Source organism: Macaca thibetana, chromosome 12 (genome assembly GCF_024542745.1).
Source record: "Macaca thibetana thibetana isolate TM-01 chromosome 12, ASM2454274v1, whole genome shotgun sequence".
NCBI classification, from domain to species: Eukaryota; Metazoa; Chordata; class Mammalia; order Primates; family Cercopithecidae; genus Macaca; species Macaca thibetana.
This window is the reverse complement of record NC_065589.1, coordinates 3992751-4020650: the sequence shown is the minus strand read 5'-3', so window position 1 is coordinate 4020650 and position 27900 is coordinate 3992751. Positions and strand designations below refer to the sequence as shown.

At 40.0% G+C, this 27900-nt stretch overlaps 1 pseudogene; it reads right to left on the bottom strand.

The window, feature by feature from the left end:
• Positions 1 to 460: 460 nt before the first annotated feature.
• LOC126932277 (E3 ubiquitin-protein ligase RBX1-like) lies at positions 461 to 27386 on the bottom strand (annotated as a pseudogene).
• Positions 27387 to 27900: the final 514 nt, after the last annotated feature.

The following is a 27900-nucleotide window of genomic DNA, read 5'->3' as shown; positions in this document are numbered from 1 at the left end:
GTGCCCCCTGCAAATGGGGTCCACATGTACAGCAAAGCAGGATGAGACAGGCCCCGCCTGCCAAGAATGTGGCGCAGCCTCCCCGGCGAGGGACGTTGAAGGGAGCAATGCGCGCAGGACAACGTCCTCCTCTGCCTGGAGTCCGTGGAGGAGACCTCCTTGGAGTGGGAGGCTCCGCAGGCCACCAGATGCCGGGGAGGGCGCTGGGAAGCCGGGAGGAGGTGGTAGGACGTGGGTGGGGTGGGGGCTCCCTGCTGGGGCATCCGGTCCTGTCCCGGGGGCTGCAGGAGTGGTCCCACCATGGCCCAAATAGAGGTGTCACCCAGGCCTTGCTGGGGAACATGGAACTCGGGGTCCCTGGGATACCACGGAAGGTACACGTTTCCCTGGGTCCATCGGCAGGCGTGGGCACCACCTTTTTCTTTTTTTCTTTTTCTTTTTTTTTTTAGACTCCAACTGGACTTTATTTGACACAATACAATATGGCTACAGAACAGCAAACTGAAAAAACAAAGCAGAAGAAACACGGATCCATCTAATCTGTCATTAGGTAACAGCAGGGAAAGTCATTAAATGAATAACAAAACAATTAAGCTTGATGGAAGAAGTCTTTTCCTAGTGCCCATACTGTTGGAATTCCCACTCTCTGTTGTCCAATGGACACACCTGTCCTGTTTTGAGCCAGCGAGAGATGCAGTGGAATGAAAAGCTTGATTACAGACTCCCCATGCGACCGTACATTCTTCTGAAGTAGCGGATGCCTGGTTAGCTTGACATTCTATGCAAAGATCCATAATGTGGTTCCTGCAGATGGCACAGTTATCAACCACAATATCCCAGGCCCAGAGGGCTATTGCATTCCACTTTTTCACTTCAAAGCGCTTCTTGTCCGCGCCGCTGTTGGTGCCGCTCGGGGTATCCACATCCCTCGCTGCCGGCACCGCCTTTTTCTTCCTCTCGCCTTCTGCCTGGCTTTCTCTTGAGATGACTTTAGAAATGTACACCCTTGAGAGCACTGTATGGTCACTTCCCTTTGAGCCTCATGATGACCTCAGAGAATGAACGCTCCCCCCACGCTGGAGGCTCGAGTGGTTAAAGCGGTCCCTGGGTGGCGATGCCAGGTGGGCCTGGCGCCTGCCTGGTCCCCTGCGTGGTTCCTCATTTACTTCCCCCTCCTCAGTGCCATGTCCATCTCACAGACCGTTTTCTTTCTTTCTTTCTTTTTTTTTTTTTTTTTTTATTGGTAGTTCCAGATTTGGGGGCAGGAGGCGGTGATTTGGGTGTGAAAATCCGCTGAGCTGGGATTGAACATGATGGGGCTGGAGACTCTCAAATGGGACAGTGGCTCATCCTAGCTTAGGCCCCAGGACAGAGCCCAGCTCACACCTGCCCCCAGCACCCAGCACCGTGCCCCACTCCGGGTAGCATAGCACCCCCAGCACTTACCCCATGGAGGGTGGGAAGACAGGTGAATTAGTGTACAAAGGAATAAGGAGGAGTCCCGTTCAGTGGAGAGCAGGCTGTGTACTGCCCCGCCCTGGAGAAGGGCTGCACAGGTGTGTTCTGGCCACTCCATGCTACAATCTCGGGGCTGCCTGCCCATTCCTAACATGTTATACTCAGACTCACTGCTCTTGCATCGTGCCCTAACCTCCAAGGAAAACCAGGCAGCAACCACAGTGCCGGTTCTATGGACCCTCCTGGATCAGGCCCACGCGGTTCCTGCCCCTCAGGCTGCAGATCTGTGGTTCTATCCCCAGCTCACCTGTCCCTGCCCGTCCGTGGTCTGACTTCTGCTTCTGGGCTTCTGCTCCTCCCTCAGGCCTTGCCCTGCGAGCCGCTTTGCTCTGGTTGGTCTCTGAGAGGAACCCCTGCCCCTGGTCCAGTGTGGAACGAGGAGGCTGGCAGCCAGCGCTTTCCTGCAGCTCGCTTCCTGTCTGTGGGCTGACAGGAAGTTCTTCATGGGGAAAGCCAGGAAGCCAAGACTCACATAGCAAAGCCTCCGTTTGCAAGGCGGTGTTAGCCCTTCCTCCTTGAGGGGCAATTTCAGTCAGTGCATCACTCCAAGTGGGTTTGGTAACACTGAGTTTATGGTACAATGAAAATCACTCTTGCCAAGAGAACAAATGCAGATGAAAGGCAGGGTGAGTCACACGGGCTCTCCATGTCCCTGGCAGCAGCAAGACACGTCTTGCTGCACCCCTAGCAGCCTTTGACACAGGAGCCAGCCACAGACAGTGCTGGACTCCAGCACGTTGCTCCAGTTTCTCCAGGCCGCACCTTCTAGGACCCACTTTCCGATGCCTGGACATCTCATTGCTCTCTTCTGGTTTTACTTCCAAGCTCTGGGGAATCTACCCTTGGCTAGCATCACTCAGAAATTGCACAACTACCATTTTAAGAGCTGTTTAATTTAACTTTTAATGTTGCTTAAGCTCCTATAGGTAGTGTCTGGGACAGTGTAGCAGCAGGAGAGCAAATTCTGGCACCTACCCTTGTAAGAATTTATGAACAGTGTTTTCTGCTAAAAATAGTAAAGTTCTAGTTCTGCTGACTGCATAACATTGAGCAGGGCAAGCAACTTGCTTAATCTCCTCAGTCTCATTTTTCTTTTTTTCATTTGTAAGAGGTGGACACTCAACTTTCATAAGATAAGTGGCATGAAAATGTTCTTTGAGCTGTAAAAATATTGGCTGATTTACAAATGATTGTTTTGACCAAGGTATTGGAAAGAACTTTTGCTAGAAGACAGTGAGTGCTTCCACAGGCACTAACCTCTCTGGTGTTTTGAAAATGCTCCAAAGGGCAAATTCTAGCAGTGTGAAAGATTTGAGAAACTGCTACCTCACTAGTTGTTCTATTTCCTCATTATTATTTTTGCCATCTCAGATGACCACTGACAGGCATAAAGAGATTATTTCTCCCATATACCCATCCCTTTTTCAGGAATTAAAACTATAGAGAAGCTCAGTGGCAAGACTAGGGCACAGGAGCCAGGGAATGGGATGAGAAATGTTCCTTGCAATACCAGAGGCCCTTTCCCAAAGTCACACATTTTCATGAATAAACTAGGGATGAGTTAAGCTGGATATTAGTGTTGGATTTATAATGTATGAAATAGTTTATTGTAAATGTTTATTTTAAACCTCAGTTTTCAGCAGTCTGATGAACCAGATACCCTGAGAATCATCTTGATATAAAATGTCTAGGGATGTTGGCTAAAATACAGCAAGTATAATAAACATTGCTCATGAAAAGATAAGGGAAATCCCTTGTAGAGGCCCAAACCAAAGAGGGAACAGAAGCCAGAAATATAAGATAACTGATACTAGGGCTATGCTGGGGGAAGGCATGGGATGGCAAAGGTGGGAGTTGAGGTTACCTTGTATGTCTTTTTAACTAATAAATTTTTGGATTTTAATGGCCATGCAGAAATAGGAAATGAATCTTTGAGCCCATAAGAGGCTGGAAATTAGAACTGAGATTACTATACATTAGTCTTTTTAACTAATGAATTTTTGGATTTTAATGGCCATGCAGAAATAGGAAATGAATCTTTGAGCCCATAAGAGGCTGGAAATTAGAACTGAGATTCCTATACAAGAGTTGTCCCCTGCCCATGAAGAATTACACTTCCAGTGAAAAGGTGGACCAGAAGAACAATCCAGCCATTGGCACAGGGAAATAACAGAAAGCCTGTCAACCTCGGCCTGATTCTGAGTAGGAGAAAATGGTTGCCTTTGAGAATTTGTATGTAGTGGCTGTCCTCAGGTGTATTTGGGGTGTGAATTTATACTATCTGAGTGGCATGGAGCCCCCAATCTGAGCAATTTAGATAAAATTAACCCTGGAGCACCTGGCAGGAGAAAGCACAAAATCTCTGTGGATGTACACAAATAATTCCTACAGAAAAACTGCAATGAAGATGAGCTCACAATCCAAAAGTGCCAATCCAAGGGAGAAAAATAAACTCTGAGCAAGTTCAAAGATATAACAAACAGTGGGATTAAATTCCTAAGAGCTTCAGGCAACAATATTATCAAAATAAAGATTGTGAAATAGAATTAAAGACACAATGGAAAATTTGAAAAAAGAGAAAACAGCAAGCTGCCACCAAGGGAAGACAAAAGACAGGGAAGATTAGAAAAAAACAAAAGGAAACGTATAGGAATAAAAAATATAGTGATTGAAATGTAACGAAATCTTTAATGATTAGGTTAAAAAGCAAATTAGACATAACTAAAAGGAGAATTCGTTAAGTGGAAAATCACTGTGAGCACATGGAAATGAAGAGATAGAAAATTTGGAAGCAAGATTAATAGATATGGAGAATAGGACAAGAAGGTCTAATAGAAGCACAATAGGAGTTAAAGATGGAGAGAAAGGAGAGAATGAGAGTGAGCCAATATTGAAAGAGATGGTGACCGAGAATTTTCAAAATTGAGAACAGTTCTGAGTTCTCAGATTCAAGGAAAGTGTAGTGCTAAATATTAGGATAGATAAAAGGAAATGCATCCCTGGATAGATTAGAGTAGGCTATGTAAGAACGCAAAGTACAAAGATAATACCTTAACAGTAGCCAGAAATATAAGATGACCTATGAAGGAATGACAATTAATTTGGCTGCCACTTGTCAATGATGACCAAAGGACAGTGGAATTATATCTTCAAAGTGTTGAGAGAAAATATAATTTTCTACCTAACTAAACTGTCATACAAGAATTAGGGAGAAAGGATGAAAAACAAAGCACTAAGGAATTTATAACTAACAGAGTCCCACCTAAATAACTTCCAGGAATGCACTTTATCAAGGAGAAAACTGAATCTAGAATGAAGAAGTGAACTGAAAGCAGAATGGTGAGCGAATAAATTAGTAAACATATGGATAAATCGGAACAGGATTGACAATGGATGACAACAATAATAGTAATGACATTTCACATGTATAAAAACATGTAGGACCTGAAATACCGGATTAAGTATCATGTAAGTTGGGAGGAGAATGACCCAAGTCTCCTAATTATATGTAAGGCGGGAGGATAATAATCTAGAATTCCAAAATCATTAAATGATCCCGTGAACAATTGAGTTAACTTGAGATCTTGGAATGCTGAGTACACATGTTGAAATTTTAGTCATGACTGCTGGGAGTTGTGGGGCATGGTAAAAGTAGAATTTGCAGTTTTCAAAACAGTAAAGGAAAAATGAAAAAAGAAACTCTCTAATCCTATTGAACAAGGCAGCAAATGTTTTCTGTAAATGACCGGATAGTACATATTTTTGACTTTGTGTGCCATATCATCTCTATTGTATCTATTCAACTCTGCTATTGTAGTGCAAAACCAACCATAGAGAAAATTTAAACAAATGAGCATGGTGGTGCACTCCAATTCAACTTAATTTATAAAAACAGCAAATGAACTGGATTTGGCCTGAAGGGTATAATTTGCCAATCCCTGCTATAGAAGATAGGAAAAGAAGTAAAAGCTAGAAAGATGGAAAGCACAAATTAAGATGGTAGAAACAATTCCAAATGGGTTAGTAACTACAAGAAATGTAAACAAATTGAGTTTGCTGAATAAAACCAGAGACTGATAGATTAAATAAAGAAAAAAATGACTTTATGGTTTTAACAAGACCAATTCTTCAGCAATATGGAAAACAGAAAGGTGTAAAGTAAAAGTGGGGAAATAGATGTGCCAGACAAAGATCGATGAAAAGAAAGGTTATTAACTACATTAAAACACAAAAAAGGTCTTAAAGTAAAAAAGCATTAGTCATGTCTAAAAGGATTATTATAAAATGGCAAAAAAGCCAGAATTCACTAGGAGAAATTTATAAACTTATATACCCCTAAAAATATGGCCTCAAAATACATAAAGCAAAATTTGACGGAATTACAAGGAGAGATTTATAAGTCTACCCTTACAGTGTAACAAAGTAAGTGTATGGATTTTAAAAATACAAATTAAGAATTTATATCTAATGACACATAGAATGTTATGCCTAAAAATTAATAATGCATATTATTTTCAAGTACACATGCAACAGTTATAATAATCACATATTAGGTCATAAAATACAATTAAACAAATATTAACAAAATGGGATCATGCAGGCCATGTTCTCTCTCCACTATATATTGTTGAAGTCAAAAAATTGAATGAAGTTACACATTTGGATGTTTTTTTTTTTTTTTTTTTTTTTTTTTTTTTTTGAGGCCATGTGCAGTCTCTCTCCACTATATATTGTTGAAGTCAAAAAATTGAATGAAGTTACACATTTGGATGTTTTAAAGCATATTTATAAATAAGTCATGATCCAAAGAAGAAATCATAATAAAAATAAGACTATATTATGAGCTGAATGATAATAAAAATGCCATACATCCACACTTGTGGAATGCTGTTACAGTAGTACTTAGAACAAAATTTATAGCCCTAAATGCATTCATTAGAAAAGAAAAAAGACTGGATACTATTAATCTAATAGAAATTAAAAGAACATGGGATAGGAGGCAGAACTAGCTTGCAGTTCCAGTTCGGATGGACAGAGCAGGGTGTGGAGACTCAGATCATCAACTTTTGCTCCAAAACGACTATGGCAGGAATATACCAGGAAAGCCAAGAGAGTCCACATACCCTCTGATGGAATTGGATTGCTCCTGTGGGATCTGGGAGACAGCCCACATACTGTGAGTGTCCAAGCTGTGACAGTGGAAAAGTGGGATTACCTGCCCCTGAGCACACACCCTCACTGGGGAACCGAAGGTCTAGATCAGGGGAGAAGGATTTGACCTTACCTGGAGCCGAGTCAACTTGGAGAGCCAAGTGAAATACAGGGGTAGAGGAAGCAGTGGGAAAAGCCCTCTGGGCTCTCTGGGGTCCCCAGGGAAGCCATTTCTTACTTTTCTCACAGGTGTCCTTGGGGAGGCTGCCAGAGGAACTGGGAAAAGACCACAGGGAGAAGGAAAACTCCAGCTGAACTTTGTAACAATTCCAACCAAATGTGAAGTCTCCTGGCCAGAACTCAGGGGAGGGCATGAATCCATGTGCAGATGCGACAGGTGGGGAGGTGTGAAAATCCTACTTACTTTCTCATCTGGGAAGTTGGTAGCCTGGGGCAATGCAATTTTTCAGCCCCACTGCTCACTGCCTGGAAACAAACTCAGTGCTGTTGGGGGTGGGGCACGGTGGGAGTGAGATTGGCCTTTTGGGTTGTGTGGGAGCTGGGTGAGGCCTGTAACTGCCAGCTATCCCTCACTTCCCTGCCAACTTTGATGACACAGCAGAAGCAGCCATAATCTTCCTGGGAACATAACTCCATTGACCTGGGAACAACACCCGTAACCCTGCAGCAGCAGCAGTAAGCTCTGCCCAAGGAGAGTCTGAACTTAGACACATTTAACCTTGCCTCAACCTGATGGTCCTTCTCTACCCACCCTGGTAGCTGAAGACAAAGGGCATATTATTCTCTCAGGACTTCTAGGGCCCCACCCACAGCCTAATTCCTCCCTGTACTACCACAGCTGATGCTCTCTTGAAAGTGCTACCTCCTGGCAAGAGGCCAACCAGCACAAAAATAGTGCATTAAATAACTAAAACTAAGGACCCTCAGAGAGTCCATTTCACTCCCCTGCCACCTCCACCGGAGCAGGTGCTGGTATTCATGGTTGAGAGACCTGAAGATGGTTCACACTGTCTGAGCAGACAACCCCCAGTACCAGCCTGGAGCCTGGTAGCCCTGCTGGGTGACTTAGATCCAGAAGAGAAATAGCAATAACTACAGTTTGGCTCTCAGGAAGCCACATCCCTAGGAAAAAGGGAAGAGTATTGCATCATGGGGACACCCCGTGGGACAAAAGAATCTGAACAGCAGCCTTGAGCTCCAGATCTTCTCTGTGACATAGCCTACCCACATGAGAAGGAACCAGAAAAAACAATTCTGGTAATGTGACAAAACAAGATTCTTTAACACTCCCCCAAAAAATCACACTAGCTCACCAGCAGTAGATCCAAACCAAGAAGAAATTCCTGATTTACCTGAAAAAGAATTCTGAAGGTTGATTATTAAGCTAATCAAAGAGGCACCAGAGAAAGGTGAAGTCCAATTTAAGGACTTAAAAAAAAAAAAGATATACAAGATATGAGGGGAGAAATCTCCAGTGAAATAGATAGAATAAATACAAAAAATCACAACTTCAGGAAATAAAGGACACACTTAGAGAAATACAAAATGTACTGAAAAGTCTCATCAATAGAATCAAAGAAGCAGAAGAAAGAACTTCAGAGTTCAAAGACAAAGTTTTCAAATTAACCCAATCCAATGAAGACAAAGAAAAAAGAATAAAAAAAATGAGCAAAGTCTCCAAGAAGTTTGGGATTATGGTAAACAATAAAACAAGAATAATCAGTGTGTTCCTGAAGAAGAAGATAAATATAAAAGTCTGGAAAACATATTGGGGGAATAATCGAGAAAAACATCCCTGACCTTGCTAGAGACCTAGACATCCAAACACAAGAAGTTCAAAGAACACCTGGGAAATTTATTGCAAAAAGATAATTGCCCAGGCACATTGCCATTAGGTTATCTAAAGTCAAGATGAGGAGAGAATCTTAAGAGCTGTGAGATAACCTATTAAAAAAAAAACTATCAGATGAACAGCAGATTTCTCAGCAGAAACACTACAAGCTAGAAGGGATTGGGGCCCTATCTTCAGCCTCTTTAAACAAAACAATTATCAGCCAAGAATTTTGTATCTGGTGAAATTAAGCTTCATAAATGAAGGAAAGATACAGTCTTTTTCAGACAAACAAATGCTGAGAGAATTTGCCATGACTAAGCCAGCACTACAAGAACTGCTAAAAGAAGCTCTGAATCTTGAAACAAATCCTGGAAACACATCAAAACAGGACCTTTTAAAAGTATAACTTTCACATGACCTATAAAACGGAAGTATAATAAAATAACCCCAAGGTATACAGGCAAGAAATAACACAATGAATGGCATAGTACCTCGCATCTCAGTACTAATATTGGTTGTAAATGGCCTAAATGCTCCACTTAAAAGATACAGAATTGCAGAATAAATAAGAATTCACCAAGCAAGTATCTGCTGCCTTCAAGAGACTTACCTAACACATAAGGACTCATATAAACTTAAGGTAAAGGGGTGGAAAAAGACATTCCGTGCAAATGCACACCAAAGTGAGCAAGAATAGCTATTCTTGTATTGGCAAAACAAACTTTAAAGGAACAGTAGTTAAAAAAGACAAAAAGGGATATTATATAATGATAAAAGTCCTTGTCCAATAGGAAAATATCACAATCCTAAATATATATGCACCTAACACTGGAGCTCCCAAATTTATAAAACAATTACTACCTGACCCAAAAAATCAGATAGACAGCAACATGATAATAATAGTGGGGGACTTCAATACTCCACTGACAGCACTAGAGAGTTCATCAAGACAGAAAGTCAACAAAGAAACAGTGGATTTAAACTATACCTTGGAACAAATGGACTTAACAGATATTTACAGAACATTCTACTCAACAACTGCAAAATGTACATTCTATTCATCAGCACATGGAACTTTCTCCAAGACAGACCATATAATAGGCCACAAAACAAGTCTTAATATATTTAAGGAAACTGAAATTATATCAAGTACTCTCTCAGACCACAGTGGAATAAAACTGGAAATCTACTCCAAAGGAACCTTCAAAACCATGCAAATACCTGGAAATTAAGTAACCTGCTCCTGAATGATCACTGGGTCAACAATGAAATCAAGATGGAAATTAAAAAATTATTTGAGCTGAATAATAGTGACACAACCTATCAAAACTTCTTGGACACAGCAAAGATGATACTAAGAGGAAAGTTCATAGCCTTAAATGCCTTCATTAAAGAGTCTGAAAGAGCACAAATAAACAATTTAAGGTCACACCTCAAGGAACTAGAGGAACAAGAACAAACCAAACTTAAACTGAGCAGAAGAAAGGAAATAATCAAGATCAGAGCATAACTAAATGAAATTGAAACAAACAGAAAACAATACAAAAGATAAATGAAACAAAAAGCTGGTTCTTTGAAAAGATAAATACAATTGATAGACCATTAGCAAGATTAACTAAGAAAAGAAGAGAGTAGATCCAAATAAGCTCAATTAGAAATGAAATGGTCAAGGCTCCTATGAACACCTTTATACACATAAACTGGAAAGCCTAGAGGAGATGAATAAATTCCTGGAAAGATACAACCCTCCTGGCTTAAATGAGGAAGAATTAGAAACCCTGAATGGACCAACAACAAGCAGTGAGATTGAAATGGTAATAAAAAAATTACCAACCAAAAAAAGTCCAGGACCAGACAGATTCACCCATGAATTCTACCAGACATGCAAAGAACAATTGGTACCAATCCTATTGACACTATTCCATAAGATAGAGAAAAAGGGAATCCTTCTTAAATCATTCTATGAAGCTAGTATTGCCCTAATACCCAAACCAGGAAAGGACATAATAGAAAAAGAAAATTACAGACCAATATCCCTGATGAACATAGATGCAAAATCCTTAACAAAATACTAGCTAACCAAATTCAACAGCATAACAAAAAGATAATCCACTATGATCAAGTGGATTTCATACCAGGGAGGCAGGGATGGTTTAACATATGCAAGTCAATAAATGTAATACACCACATAAACAAAATTAAAAACAAAAATTACATGATTATCTCAGTAGACGGAGAAAAAGCACTTGACAAAATCCAGCATTTCTTTATGTTTAAAACCCTCAGAAAAATCAGCATACAAGGGACAAACTTCAACGTAATAAGAGGCATCCATGACAAACCCACAGCCAACATAATACTGACTGGGAACAAGTTGAAAGTGTTCCCTCTGAGAACTGGAAAAAGACAAGGATGCCCACACTCACCACTTCTACTCAACATGGTACTGGAAGTTCTAGCCAGAGCAATCAGACAAGAGAAAGAAAGAAAGGGCATCCAAATTGGTAAGGAGGAAGTCAAACTGTTGCTGTTTGCTGATGATATGACCATATATCTAGAACACCCTAAAGTCTCCACCACAAAGCTCCTAGAACTGATAAATGAATTCAACAAAGTTTCAGGATACAAAATTAATGTATACAAATCAGGAGCTCTGCTATACACCAATAGTGACCAAGCTGAGAATGAAATCAAGAACTCAACCCCTCTTACAATAGCTGTAAAAAAATACTTAGGAATATACCTTACTAAGGAGGTGAAAGACTCCTACAAGGAAAACTACAAAACACTGCTGAAAGAAATCATAGATGACACAAACAAATGGAAACACATCCAATGCTTATGGATGGGTAGAATCAATATTGTGAAAATGACCATACTGCCAAAAGCAATCTATAAATTAATGCAATTTCCATCAAAATACCACCATCATTCTTCACACAACTAGAAATAAAACAATCCTAAAGTTCATATGGAACCAAAAAAAAAAAAAAAAAAAAAAAAAAAAAAAAAAAAAAAAAAAAAAAAAAGCCTGCATAACCAAGCAATACTAAGCAAAAAAACAAATCTGGAGGCATCACATTACCTGATTTCAAACTATACTATAAGGCTATAGTCACCAAGACAGCATGGTACTAGTATTAAAAATAGACACATAGACCAATGGAACAAAATAGAGAAGCCAGAAATAAACCCAAATACTTATAGCCAACTGATCTTCAAAAAAGCAAACATAAAGTGGGTAAAGGACACTCTTCAACAAATGGTGCTGGGATAATTGGCGAGCCACACGTAGAAGAATGAAACTGGATCCTCATATTTCACTTTATAAAAAAATTAACTCAAAGTGGATTAAGAACTTAAATTTAAGACCTGAAACTATAACAATTCTAGAAGATAACACCAGAAAACCCTTCTAGACATTACCTTGGGCAAAGATTTCATGAGCAAGAACCCAAAAGCAAACACAACAAAAAGATAAATAGGTGGGACTTAATTAAACTAAAAAGCTTTTTCACTGCAAAAGGAACAGTCAGAAGAGTAAACAAACAACCCACAGAGTGGGAGAAAGTCTTTCCAATCTGTACATCCAACAAAGGACTAATATCCAGAATCTACAAGAAATGCAAACAAATTAGCAAGAAAAAAAAACAAACCCATCAAAAATTGGGCTAAGGACATGGACAGACAATTCTCCAAAGAAGATGTACAAATGGCCAACAAACATATGAAAAAATGCTCAACATCACTAAAGATCAGGGAAATGCAAATCATAACCACAGTGTGATACCACCTTACTCCCACAAGAATGGTCATAATAAAAAAAAATAGATGTTGATGTGGATGCAGTGAAAAGGAAACACTTCTACACTGCTGGTGGTAATGTAAACTAGTACAACCATTATAGAAAACAGTGTGGAGATTTCTTAAAGTACGAAAAGTAGAACTACCATTTGATCCAGCAACCCCACTACTGGGTATCTACCCAGAGGAAAACAAACCGTTATACAAAAAAGATACTTGCACATGCATGTTTATAGCAGCACAATTTGCAATTGTAAAAATATGGAAACAGCCCAAATGCCCCTTAATCAACAGGTGGATAAAGAAACTGTGATATATATATATATATATATATATGTGTGTGTGTATATATATGTATATATGTGTGTATATATATACACACACACACAATGGAATATTACTCAGCCATAAAAAGGAATGGATTAATGGCATTCATAGCAACCTGGATGGGATTGGGGATGATTATTCTAAGTGAAGTAACTCAGGAATGGAAAACCAAACATTGTATGTTCTCACTCGTCAGTGGGAGCTAAGCTATGGGGTTGCAAAGGCATAAGAATGATACAATGGACTTTGGAGACTTGGGGGGAAAGGGTGGGCAGGGGGTGAGGTATGAAAAGCTACAAATTGGATTCAGTGTACACTGCTTGGGTGATGGGTGCACCAAAATCTCACAAATCACCACTAAAGAACTTATATAACTGAATACCACCTGTTTCCCCAAAACCTATGGAAATAAAAAATAAAAAATAAGAAAGAATAAATTAAAAGAAAACGTGGTAAACTCTAAAAATGGGAAGGAATGAAATAGGTATGAACAGAAATTAGAGAAATGTAAAACTAAGATACATGGAGAAGACCCATGCAACCAAGAGCTGATTCTGGAAAAGATTAGCAGTACAGACAATTTTCTGGCTACATTTCTCAATGACGAGAGAGGTAGGTAGTGAATAAACAAATACAAAGACAGGAATTATAAACAACTAAGACATAGGCGAGTTTTTAAAAAAGATGCTACTTGTGGATAATCATGAAAATGTATAACAAAATTGCCAATTTCCTAGAAAAATACAAATGACCAAAACTGACTTAAGAGGAAGTAGAAAACCTGCGTACACTCATTAACAAAATTGAATCAAATAGTTAAAAACCTACTGACAAAATTACTTCTGGGCCCAGAGAGCTTAGAGATAGGTTCTATCAAATATTCAAGGAATAGATAATCTCAATTTATATAATCTGTTCCAGAGAATAGACAAAGAAAATATTTGGTGCTTCAATTGATATGTGTGTATACCTTGATGCCAAAATCAGACCAACCGTAAAATGAGAAGATACAATTACTGGTAAAAGGCACTCAAGAAAGTAAATGCAAAAGACTTAAATTATTAACCAATGGAGTCCAGCAATGTATCTATAGAAAATAAATCATGATAAAGTTATCAGTCACTTATCAAAATCAAATTCTGTAGCCTTTCATAAAAAGCCCAATTTCAGTGGTACAATTCACCACAATGCCGTGCTCATTCACTACCAGAACAATTGTCACTTGGTTCAGTTCAGCCTCACAGCTAGGTGACAAAAGGGAAAAACATCAGCAATTTGCCCTAAGTACACATTCACCAGATTGAACAAGTCAAGGATCCCTTAGGGTCAAGAAGGCAGCGTAAGAGCCTCACAGCCTGTGGTGTTCTTAGGTACACATTCATCCTAGCCTTCTGGTCTGTCCTTGGTCCAGCTCCTGCCTGTGCTCACCTGAACGTGTAAAGATCCCACCTGAACACACCTGAGTTCTTAAACGTCAGCCTTACACAAACTTCAGGTCATGTCAGGCTTCTGCTCTTGGTTTCCTGTTTCTATCTTCATCAAAAAAATTATTACTGTTTTTTTCTGCTACAGAATTAATGTTCATTTTGTTCATTGAAAAAATATTGGAACATAAGGAAAAGAAAACCTCCCCTTGATCTTATCACAGAGAGACAACCACTAGTAACATATACTTACATATACCCATGTGTAACATATAATATTATAAAATATATTCTATGTTTATTCTCCATATAGTATAATATATAATATCATATGTTCTGTTTATTTTTTCTGTTAAGGTAGAAAATATTTTTGCAGGCCAGGTGCGGTGGCTCATGCCTGTAATCCCAGCACTTTGGGAGGCCGAGGTGGGCGGATCACGAGGTCAGGAGATCAAGACCATCCTGGCTAACACAGTGAAACCCTGTCTCTACTAAAAATACAAAAAATTAGCTGGGCATGGTGGCATGTGCCTGTAGTCCCAGCTACTCAGGAGGCTGAGGTAGGAGAATTGCTTGAACCTGGGAGGCGAAGGTTGCGGTGAGCCCAGATTGCACCACTGCACTCCAGCCTAGGTGACAGAGCGAGACTCTGTCTCAAAAAAAAAAAAAAAAAAAAAAAAAAAATCTATCTATCTATCTATCTATATGCATATCTAGAACTGTATCTATACTATCTATTTTATCTATCTATCTAGCTCTAGCTCCGCCTCCCGGGTTTACGCCATTCTCCTGCCTCAGCCTAGTAGCTGCATATCTAGAACTGTGTTATCGATATACTATATGCTGGGATTTTTACCGCGCCCGGCCACAAATTTAGAATTTTGCAAACATAGTTTTTCGATATTTTTCTGAGTAAATAATATAATATGAATATTTCTTCAAGAAACCCTGCCCCCGCCAGCTCCAGTGCTGGGCCCAAGGTTCCGTTGTATCATATTGTGATTGTATCCTTCACTCATCCCACCAGGCTGGGGCAGGCACTTTGTTATCCTGTAGCTTCAAAGCTTTGTAGCCTAAGACTCAGGATCCCTATTCTTGAGTCTGATGTCTGGCACTTCCAGGTCCCCATCCTGCCAGAATACCAGATTCCTGTGCAGAGACCTACACACCTGCTGCTCACCTAAATCTCTGGAGTTTTCTCCGGTGAATGGTGCTCCTGCAGGATTGGTGTGTGTGCTGTCTGTTCATGCGTCCTGGTTTGCATGACACCAGATGGATCTACCTAGCTTCTGCCCCCACTTCTTCACAATTGCTGCTCAAATGTCCATCTCATCACAGTGGTCCTACCTGACCACCTGATGTGCAATATCTGATGCAAAATGATGAAAAAGTATTTTCCCCAGCCTCTGTACTGGCGATCTCTATCAGCCTTATTCTACTCAAATTTTACACGTACTTATCAAAACCTCTCATGGGCTTTATCTATGTCTCTGTGTTTCTATGTATTCAATTGTATCTCTGAATCTGACAATGTACCTTTTTATCTTGGTGTCTATCCATCTATCTGTGCATCTATCCATATCCATCTGCATCCAGCCCACCTATCCATCCACCCATTCACTCATCTACCCACACATCCATTCACCTACCCATGCCTCTATCCACATCCACCCCACCCATCCATCCACCCATTCATGCATCTACCCACACATCCATTCACCCATTCACACATCTACTCACACATCCATCCACTTATCCACCCATTCACTCATCTACATACACATCTGTTCACCTATCCATCCATCCATATCCATCTGCCTCTACCTCCACTCATCCATTCACCCATCCACCCAACCACCCACACAGCCATCTACCCATTCACCCATCTACCCACACATCCATCCATGTATTTATCCATCTATACATATCCATCCACCCACCCACCCACCCATCCACCCATTCACTCATCTACCCCCACATCCACTCACCTATCCATCCATCTATCCATATCCATTCACCTCCACCCCGCTCATCTATTCACTCATCCACTCAACCACCCACATGTCCATTTACCCATTCATGCATCTACCCACACCCATCCATGTATTAATCCATCTATCCATATCCATTCACATCCACCCACCCACTCACCCACCCACACATTCACCCATCCACTTATTTACCCACCCTTTATCTACCTATCCATGCATTTGTCCTTATCCATCTACATCCACCCCCACCCATCCACCCATTCACTCATCAACTGACCAGTTCATCCATGTATCTATCCTTATCCATCCACATCTATCCACTCACCCACCCATTCACCCATCCACTTATTTACCCATTCTTCATCTACTTATCCATACATTTGTCCTTATCCATCCACATCCACCCACCCACCCATCTACCCATTCATACATCTACCCACACACCCATCCATGTATTTATCCATCTATACATATTTATCCACATTTACCCACCCACTCACTCAACCATCCATCCAACCACTCATCCATCAATCCACCAACCCACCCATCCACCCACCCACCTCTCCATCACCCATCCTCTCATTCACTCATCTACCCACCCATCCATCTACCCATTCATCAATTCACTCATCTACTCACCTATCCATATCTGTCCATCTAGCCATATCCATCCACATACACCCATCCACCAACTCATCCACCCTTTCACCTATCCATTCATTTACTCACCCATCTATTCACCTATCCATGCATTTATCCATTCACATCTACCCACCCATCCGTCCACCCATCCATCCACTCATTCACTCATCTACTCACCCACCCATCGACCTATCCCTCCATCTATTCATATCCATTCACATCTACCTACCCACCCCCCATCTACCCAGCTACCCATTCATTCATCTACCCCCATCCAGTCACTTATCCATGCATCTGTCTCACTACTGTTGTATTCTAACACTTAGTACAGTGCTTGACATATATTTGGCCAATATTTGTTATAGACAAATAAATACTAAGCTTATCTTTCTTATTTTCTGTTACCTAAAACAAAGTTCTTAGTGTCAATGTGATTTTAACATCCAAACAAATATGGGCACTGAGGTCACATGGTATTACCTGGTCAGAATGTACCTATCCTTGTGGCCTAGGATATGCTTTCACTCTAATATTTATAGCGTATCTTCCAGAGGAACAACACGCAAAACATATTGTGAGTAGGGTTATAAATTTGCTCATATAAGACACTAATGTGCAAACAAAATGTGGTTTATTTGTTCAGTAATGATTCCTTCACCACTACACTTGCTTTTCTTGCAGAGAAAAGCAAGAAAGCATTTTGCAATAATGTCAACGATCTCTCTGGTTCTCAATCTTTAGAATGTCAGAATCTGTGCCCTGCTTCTCTTTGAGTTGGCTTTGGGAGTTGAGGGCGTTGGTGTAGAGGGTCTTTGTGGGTTTCTGGGGACTTGCTGCCCTGGAAGTGTTGCTGAACAGGGTAGCAGGGATCATCCCAGTTCTGCTTCTTGTCCTGGGTCACACTCCTAGTGGTCCTTGTCATCACCCCTGGCTGCCTGGGACCCGTTCTGGCTACTGCACATTGGAGGCGCTCCGCATCTGTCCCTTAAGCTCATCCCATGGCCTTTGCTGCAGGGCCATGCAGCCCCCAGAGCTCCCCAAAATGGTGGATCACTGGCTTGCAATCGAGTACTCCTCTGTTGGCCTCCACAGGCCTAGGGGACCCTAGTGTCTTTGGGTGGCACAGTCACTCTAAGGAAGGCCTCTGTGCATGGACGCCACTGGACTTACATAGGATGTGGCCACTGGTGCCAGTCAGTATGTGAGGGCACCTTCTTCAGGGGCTTCCAAGCAGGAAGGTAGGCAGAAGCCCCCATCCTTGGTATTCCCCTTGCCAACACAACCCTCTTCATGCCGGAGTTTCAGCCCACCTGATACCCACCCGTTTCCTTTACTTTTCTCTTCATTCTCTTACCTGCACTTCTCCTCAGAGGACAGGGTCATTCTCTTGCGTCTCCAGGTGGGATATAGTCTCCCTTAGGCACAGCTGTTTTGAAACTCCATGGACTCACCCCCTGAGTTCTAAAGGAGATCAATTTGGGAAGTTTCTTTTCTGTCTCAACAAAATCTTGCTTTCTTCCTGCAGATACAAAATTCCTGTATTTCAAGTAGGAGATGAATATTCTATCTTTTAAAAATATCCCTTGCTATAATAATCCTAATCTCTCTCCCTTCCTCCTCAGGGCAGGAGGAGGTCAGATGTCTGGACAGACAAGAGAGGAAGCATGTGAATGCGTTTCCCCAGATTTCATCCTTGTTACAGCTGTGGATGAATCTTTGACCCTGGGGAATGCATTTGAGTGTCCCGGCAGTCCGTAAGCTGTGGTGTGACAGAAGGAATTTGTTCATATTTTTCATTTCTTCTGGCAGCTTATTGAGCTCTTGTTTTTATAATTTTTCAGTTAGAAAATTATATGATTGTCAAATAAAAATAATTACTCCTTCCTTTCCAATACACTATCTCCTATTTTCTTTTCTTTTCTAATTGCTGTAGCAAGCAAATTCCAGAAGAATATTTAATAACAACAGTGAGGGTAGCTTTGTTTTATTTCTTACTATAATGGGAATAGCTCTAGTGCTTCACCATTAATCAAGACATTGGCTAATATATTAAATAATAAAAAGGTTTTATTTTTCTCCACTCACAAGCTGAATGGTGGCATATATCTTAATAGCATCTTGGGCAGATTCCTCAACTTCCTGGTCAGTTGGTTATTGAAATCTACAGTTTGCATCTCCAGCCTCCTCTTGCCCTATTAAAGTTCCCTGCATCCTCCCCGCCAACCTCCCCTTGCTGTAATCTGAGGGTCTTGAAGTGAGGAGGGGCTTGGTCTGATGTTCTACTCTTCTGCCCCAACTCCTTCTTCCTGGAATGCCCACGGGGCAGCATGTCTGCCTTCTCCTTCCTTGCCAAAGTTTAACCTCTATGCTCTGTGGGGTATGGGGGGAAGGGATAGCAAGGTGCAGATGTTGCTTTTTTAACCGGTCATCCGACTACAATCTGTTCTTTTGCTTGGTTGCAGCTCTGATCACATTAGTCACTGATATCCCATGCAGTAGGTGAACAAATGGCTCTTTTTCCTTGCTGGGTATTTGCAAGTTCTTGGGGCCAACCTGCTGTAATGTTCTCTGACATGGGAGCCACATCTCTGGCTTGGTGTTTTCGTAGATTTACAAGATTTAGTAAATAAAATACAGGATACCTAGTTACATTTCAATTTCAGATAAATGATTAATACTTTTTTTTGAGACAGAGTCTTACTATGTCACCCAGGTTGGAGTGCAGTGGCGCGATCTCAGCTCACTGCAACCTCTGCCGCTCAGGTTCAAGTGATTCTCCTGCCTCAGCCTCCCGAGTAGGTGGGATTATAGGTGCACACCACCGTACCTGGCTAATTTTTGTATTTTTAGTAGAGATGGGGTTTCACCATCTTGGCCAGGCTGGTCTTGAACTTCTGACCTCGTGATCCACCCGCCTCGACCTCCCAAAGTGTTGGGATTACAGGCGTAAGCCACTGTGCCTGGCCAATACTTTTTTTAGTGTATGTCCAGTGCAATATTTGGGACACACTTGTAGTCAAAAAAAGTATTTGTTATTTACCTGAGATTCAAATCTAACTGGTGTCCTGTATTTAATCTGACAACCCCATCTTTTTTTTCACCAGCTCTTTCTAGCAAGCTTCCCTCTGGGTGAGCTCTGGCAATGTGGTTCTTGACCTAGGAGGTATGTTTTCTTCCTGCATGACCCACCTCACCTCTCTTGCATGGCTCTGTTCTTCTTCTTCTTAGATATGAGCAGACCTGACCATCACATTCCAAGTAGCAGTGGAACCGGGTAATAACATGTGATCTTCCCTGCATATAAGCAACCCCAATCTTGGAGTGTGTGTGTGTGTGTGTGTGTGTGTGTGTGTGTGTGTGTGTATGTACACATATACACTGAAGAGTGCATCCTGAATATTATCAAAAGCCTTTTGGCATCTATTGAGATGATCATATGGTTTTTATCCTTTTTCCAATTGACAAGATTTATATTCATAGATGTCTTACATTGCATTCCTGGAATAATCTTTACTTGGCCATGGTGTATTTTTTCCTTTATAGCGCACTGGTCTTCCTTCCCTAGTTTTTCATAGAAGAATTTGCTATATGTATTTATAAAAGAGAACGCTAGAGAAATAATTATGCTTGGTTCTAAAATGAATTGTAAACATTTCCATTTATTTCATTAATTAATTTTTTTTTTTGCTATTCTTCAAAAGATTTCATTTGGTGCACTAGTCCTAGATTTCATTTAGTAGAGACAGGGTTTCACCATGTTGGCCAGGCTGGTCTTGAACTCCTGACCTCGTGATCAACCTGCTTCGGCCACCCAAAGTGCTAGGTTTACAGATGTGAGCCACTGTGCCCAGCCCAAATCATCTCCTTTTAACAACCAATGTTGGTAATTTTTTTAGAGAACCTTCTGCGTTGAGATTCTGTTTTCCAAATATAGTAGTGTGGGGTGACTATAACATTGTTTATATTTTAAGATCTCCTCCATATCATTTATATCTCTTTGATAAATCCCAATGGTGTGTATTTGTTTTTTCTTTATTTTCTACGTAATTAGGCTTCTCAGTGGTTTCCTTAGTGTCTTTTCAGAGAACCAGCTCTTAGAATTATGAATTTTACTTTTTCTCTTCACTCATTCATTGTTTCCTGTTTTCCATCTTTCTTTATTCTTTTTGTATATCTTACATGTTTTCCTTGAAGGCATTTTGATGCCTTTTTTTCTAGCTCTTTGATTTGGAGACTTCTTTCATTCACTTTCATGCTAATTGTTTAACATCTACCTGGTAAGATTTAGGAAATAACTAAATTAGATAATCTGTATATAGTATTTAGCACTGTGCTTGGAACATAGTAAATACTCCATAGATTGTGGCCACTGATAAACATGACAATAAGGACAAACAAAATATTTTAAGACTTTTTTTTTCCTGAGTACAGTTTTGAGCCAATTTCATATACTCTAATGTGTACTATTATAATTATAATCACTTCCTTAATAATTTGCATTTGTGATGGCATTTTTTAATCAAATATTTATTTGTCAACTATTTATGTAGTCATATATATTGTTCTCAAGAGGTTGTATTTTTTGGGTATAACTTTTAAATTGTTCATAATTTTATAAATTAGTATTTGGTAATATACCATTTTCTTTTAAATCTACAGAGGTATAATTCATTGTTTGGTATATGGTATATTTTTGTGACTGTTCCATGAATTTGAAAAAGTAATATGTATTCCATCTTTAGAAGGTGCAAATCGTAATATATCTATTAAAGCAGCCTTCTTAATTCATATTATTTAGATACTCAGTATCCTTATTAAAGATCTGCTTCTTGACTTTAAGATGTGTAATTGTGTCTGCCACTAAAATTATGTTTTTCTTTTCCTTTTTTTTTTATTTTGAGACAGAGTCTTGCTCTGTTGCCCAAGCTGGAGTGCAGTCACGGGATCTCTGCTCACTGCAACCTCTGCCTCCCAGGTTCTCATGCCTTAGCCTCCTGAGGAACTGGGATTACAGGCATGCACTACCATGCCCGGCTAATTTTTGTATTTTTAGTAGAGATGGGATTTCACCATGTTGGCCAGGCCGATCTCAAACTCCTGACCCAGGTTCACCTTGGCTTCCCAAAGTGCTGGGACTACAGGTGACTAAAATTATGTTTTTGTCAGTTTTTCCTTATGTTCTGAAGAGTTTACATTTTAAATATTTTAACATTATGTTATTTGGCACAGAAGTATTTATGGTATCATATTTTGTATTCTAACTTTTATCAATTTTAATCATATATGATATATTTGGTCCTTCCTCTGCCATCTGGTTATATTTTTATGAATGTATTTATAATTTATGTATAGACTTACAAATTACACCATACAAATTATTTTACAATTTTATTTTTAAAATAACTTGTTTCCTTGTGGTAGAATACATATTTATCAGAGACATTATAAAATATAATTAACAAAAAAGAGAAAATATAATTTTCCTATGGTCTCTTAAACCACCACTAACTTTGTTATTTCTTTGTTGAAGTTTTTCATAACTATGTAATGTATAGTTTTATGTATAAGAATGAAATTTCAATGTAATATGGTTTTCTAATCTTTGTTTTTCATTGAATGTGTAAAGACTTACATTCTCCAGCTTGTAAGTTAAACTAATTCCCAGTGAAAACAGCTCCCAATAAACATTAAAATTTTGCATCACTTGACCTACAGGACCGAATATATATCTGCAGAATATTCTAGCCATTAATAACAAAATAGACATTCTTCTCACGTGCACATCCAGTACTCTAAGTGCTCGGCCATAAAGCCAGTCTCATTACATTTTTAAAAAATTGAAATCATACCAACCATACTCTTGGACCACAGGGGAGTAGACATAGAAATTAATACGAAGAAGATCTCTCAAAACCTCAGAATTACATGGAAATTAAATAACTTACTCCTGAATGACTTTTGGGCAAACAATAAAATTAAGACAAATAAAAATATTCTTTGAAATAAGTGAAAACAGAGACACAATATAACCAACATCTCTGGGATGCAGCAAAATCAGTGTCAAGAGGAAAGTTTATAGTGTTAATCACCTACATCAAAAAGTTAGAAATATCTCAAATTAAGGGTCTAAAGTCACACCTAGAGGAACTAGAAAAGCAAGAATAAACTAATCCCAAAGCTAGCAGAAGAAGAGAAACACTAAAATTAGAGCAGAACTGAAATAAATTGAGACCCAAAAATCCACACAAAGAATCAACAAAACCAAAAGTTGTTTTTTTGAAATGATGAGATTGATAGACTGCTAGCTAGATTAACAAAGAAAAAAAGAGAGAAGCTCCAAATAACCATAGTAAGAAATGACAAAGGTGACATTACAGCTGGACCCACAGAAATAAGAAAGATTCGCAGAGATTATTATGAACACAGCTATGCACACAAACTAGAAAATCTAGAGGAAATGGATAAATTCCTAGAAATACACAACCTCCCAAGATTGAATCAGGAAGAAATCAAAACTCTGAACAGATCAATATCAAGTTTCATACTTGATCAAGATTCAAACTTGAATCAGTAATTTAAAAAACCTACCAAAAACAAAAAACAAAACAAAACAAAACAAAACAAAAAAACAGGGCAGACGGAGCCGTAGCTGAATTCTACCAGACGTACACAAACGGTGGGTACCAATTCTACTGAAACTATTCCAAAAAATTGAAGAGAAGGGACTCCTCCTTAACTGATACTCTGAAGCTAGTATCACTCTGAAACCAAAACCTGGTGAAGACACATTGAAAAAAGAGAACTAAAGGCCAATATCTCTAATAAACATAGATGCAAAAATCTTGAACAAAATACTAGCAAACTGAATCCAACAGCACATGAAAAAGTTAATTCACTGTGATCAAGTAGGCTTCAGTACCAGGATGCAAAGTTGGTTCAACATACACAACTCCATAAACGTGATTTACCACATAAAAGAATGAAAACCAAAAACCATATGATCATCTCAATAGACATGGGAAAAGCTTTCAATAAAATCCAACATCCTTTTATGATAAAAAACCTTCAACAAACTAGGTATCAAAGGAACATACTTCAAAATAATGAGAGCCATCTATGACAAGCCCATAGCCAACATAATACTGAATGAGCAAAAGCTGGAAGCATTTCCATTAAGAACTGAAACAAGATAAGGATGCCTACTCTCACCACTCCTATTCAACATAGTTCTGGAAGTCCTAGCCTGAGCAATCAGGCAAGAGAAAGAAATAAAAGGCATCAAATAGGGAAAGAAGCCAAATTATCTCTTTTGGCTGATGATATGATTTTATACCTGGAAAACCCTAAAGATTCCACCAAAGCCTCCTAGAAATGATATGTACTTCAATAAAGTTTCAGCATGCAAAATCAATATACAAAAAATCAGTAGCATTTCTATACACCAGTAATAATCAAGCTGATAGTCAAATCAAAAACATAATCCCATTTATAATAGACACACACACACACACGCACACACCTAGGAATATGTCTTTGCAAGGAGAACTACAAAACACTGCTGAAAGAAATAGTAGATGACAAACAAATGGAAAAATATTCCATGCTCATGGATTGAAAGATTTAATAACATTAAAATGGCCATACTGCCCAAAGCAATCTATAGATTCAATGCTATTCTTATCAAACTACCAACATCGTTTTTCACAGAATTAGAAAAAACAATCCTAAAATGCATATGGGATCAAAAAACAGCCCAAATTGCCAAGACAATTCTAAGCAAAAAGAGCAAAGTTGGAGGCATCAAATTACCCAACTTTAAGCTATAAACCCAAACAACGTGGTGCTGGCACAAAAACAGACACATAGACCAAAGGAACAGAATAGAGAAGCCAGAAATAAAGATGCATACCTATAGCCATCAGATCTTCTACAAAGTTGACGAAAATAAGCAATGGGGAAAGGACTTCCTGTTCAATAAACGGTGCTGGGAGAGCCCGCTAGCCATATGCAGATGAGTGAAACTGGACCCCTACCTTTTACTGTATACAAAAAGTAACTCAAGATGGATTATAGATTTAAATGTAAGACTCCAAACTACACAAATCCTAGAAGAAAACCTAGGAAATACCATTCTGGCCTTGGGAAAGAATTTATGACTAGGTACTCAAAAGCAATTGCAACAAAACCAAAAATTGACAAGTGGTACCTGATTAAACTAGAGAGCCTCTGCACAGCACAGCAAAATAAACTATCAACAGAGTAAACAGAAAACCTACAGGATGGGAGAAAATATTCACAAAGTATGCATCTGAAAAATGTCTAGTATCCAGACCTTTTTCTGTAAGTGTATTAGTGTATTCTTGCATTGCTATAAGGAAATACCTAAGTATTACCTGGGTATTTCCTTATAGCAATGCAAGAATACACTTGGACAGGAACCATGGCAGCATCTGCTTCTGGGGAGGCCTCAGGAAGCTTATAGTCTGTTACTGTACTCTCTTGTCCCTGTTTTCACCATGGGGTGTGCCTGCTCCCCTTTCTCCTTCTGCCATGACCAGATCTCACAATAACTGACCCACTATCATGAGGACAGTACCAACTGAAATGCTGCTAAAGCTTTCATGAGAAATCTGCCCCCATGATCCAGTCACCTCCCAACAGGTTCCACCTCCAACATTGGGGATTACATTTCTATATGAGATTTGGGCGGAGACAACATCCACACTATGTCGATAAGGAACTTAAATAATTCAACAAGCAATAATGAAGAACATTAAAAAGTGGGCAAAAGACACGAACACACCCTTCTCACACTTGATCTTAGCCAAAAGGCTTAAAAGTGATGAACACATACTTCTCAAGACACAGGTGACCAACGAACATGAAAAAATGCTCAACATCATTAATTTTCATATAAATGTGAATCGAAATGACAATGAGCTACCATCTCACACCAATCAGAATGGCTCTTATAAAAAAGTAAAAAAAAAAAAAAAAGTTTGCTGCTGGCGAGCAGCAGAGAAAAGGGAATCCTTATACCTGTTGATGGGAATGTAAATTAGTTCAGCCCCTATGGAAAGCAGTCTGGAGATCTGACCAGCAATCCCATTGCTGGGTATATATCCAAGAAAAAGAAATCGTCCTATCAAAAAGACACATGCACTGGTATGTTCATCGCAGCACCAGTCACAATGGCAAAGGCATGGAATCAACCTAGGTGCCCATCAATGGTGGATTGGAATAAGAAAACATGGTACATATATACCATGGAATACTACACGGCCTTAAAAATAATGAAATCATGTCCTGTGCAGCAACATGGGTGCAGCTGGAGTCCACTATTCTAAGTGAATTAACAGAAACAGAAAACCAAACACCACATGTTCTCACTGATAAGTGTGAGCTAGACATTGGGTACACATGGAAATAAAGAGGGAGACTCTAACTAGGGGAGGATGGGAAGGAAGCAAGCGTTGAGAAACTATTGGGTATAGTGTTCACTGCCTGGGTGGGGTGGGATCATTTGTACACCAAACCTCATTGGCACATAATGTATCCATGTAACAAACCTGCACATGTACTCCCGAATCTAAAATAAAAGTTGAAATTATAGAAATAATTTCACGTCATTAGGTTTTCATGTAGAACATGATTTTATTTTATTTTTTTGAGATGGAGTCTTGCTCTGTCACCCAGGCTAGAGTGCAATGGCACGATCTCTGCTCACTGCAACCTCCGCCTCCCAGGTTCAAGTTATTCTCATGTTTCAGCCTCCTGAGTAGCTGGGATTAGAGGCGCCTGCCACCATGCTCGGCTAATTTTGTATTTTTTAGTAGAGATGGGGTTTCGCCATGTTGGTCAGGTTGGTCTCAAACTCCTTACCTCAGGTGACCCACCCACCTCAGCCTCCCAAAGTGCTGAGATTACAGGCATCAGACACCGTGCCTGGCCTAGAACATGATTTTTAATGCAGTGTACTATTCTACCTTATATGCATATTGTCTTTTTTTGCCCCTCTTTATTTTGGTTTTTATGCTTTTTTGTTGTTTGTTTGTTTTAAGCACACACCCCTCACTGCTTGCCAGCACTTGGGAGGTTCTCACTCTCATTTCTTCCTATTGAGAACCCACATGTGATTAAACACTTAGCATGCATTCACTTTTCCCCTTTACCAGTCCTATTTCTGTGACTTTGGGATTCTAGAAACAGACTGTTCTTAAATCACAATTTAGTATATTGAGATTTTTTTGGTACCTTCTAAGAATAATTGCTTTGGCATTTACATTGATTTTATTTTATTTTTCGAGATGGGGTCTTGCTCTGTCACCCAGGCTGGAGTGCAGTGGCATGATCTCAGCTCACTGCAACCTCCACCTCCCTGGCTCAGGTATTCCTCTTGCCTCAGCCTCCCTCGTAGCTGGGAGCACAGGTATGCACCACCACTCCTGGCTAATTTTTTTATTTTGTAGAGATAGGGTTTCACCATATTTCCCAGGCTGATCTTGAACTCCTGGGCTCAAGCAATCCACCTATCTTGGCCTCCCAAAGTGCTGGAATTACAGGTGTGAGCCACTGTGCCCAGCCTGCATTGATTGTATTACTCCCATTTACAGTTTCTTGGACCGAATGCCTTTGTTTACGGGGTTTCTTACTTATCACCACCTTTGCTGCCATGTTCGCCCCCTCTTGTGCTGCTTTCTCTAACTTGGCCTCTGCTGGCTGGAGTTTGCAGATGGGATAGCGGTGCGGGGGTGTTGCATCCTCCTGGCCTCTCCATCTGACACTGTCTTTCTACAACCTTTTCTTGTGGCCAACACCTGGGCTGTGTATGGAATTCTTGGGCACAATGTCCCTGAAGAGCTTGTTGGAATGTGCTTCGTGGGCTTCTGGAGTTTTCTCTGGCTTCACCTGAGGCCCATTCATCTTTCTTCCTTCTGTGATCACCTCTGTTACCTCTCTCGTCGCCCCTCCTGGTTCTTCTCTCTCTGGTCACACCTGTCTTCCTCAGTTCTTCAAGTAGTTCCTTCCTCTCCCCTCCCACACTCTCCCCTCTGCCAGGAACCAGACCCCGTGCATCACCTCAATGTCAGAGCTCACCATAATCTTCGGTCAAGTTGTTCTCAAACTCTCAGCCTCAAGTGATCTGCCCACCTCGACCTCCCAAAGTGCTGGGATTACAGGCATGAGC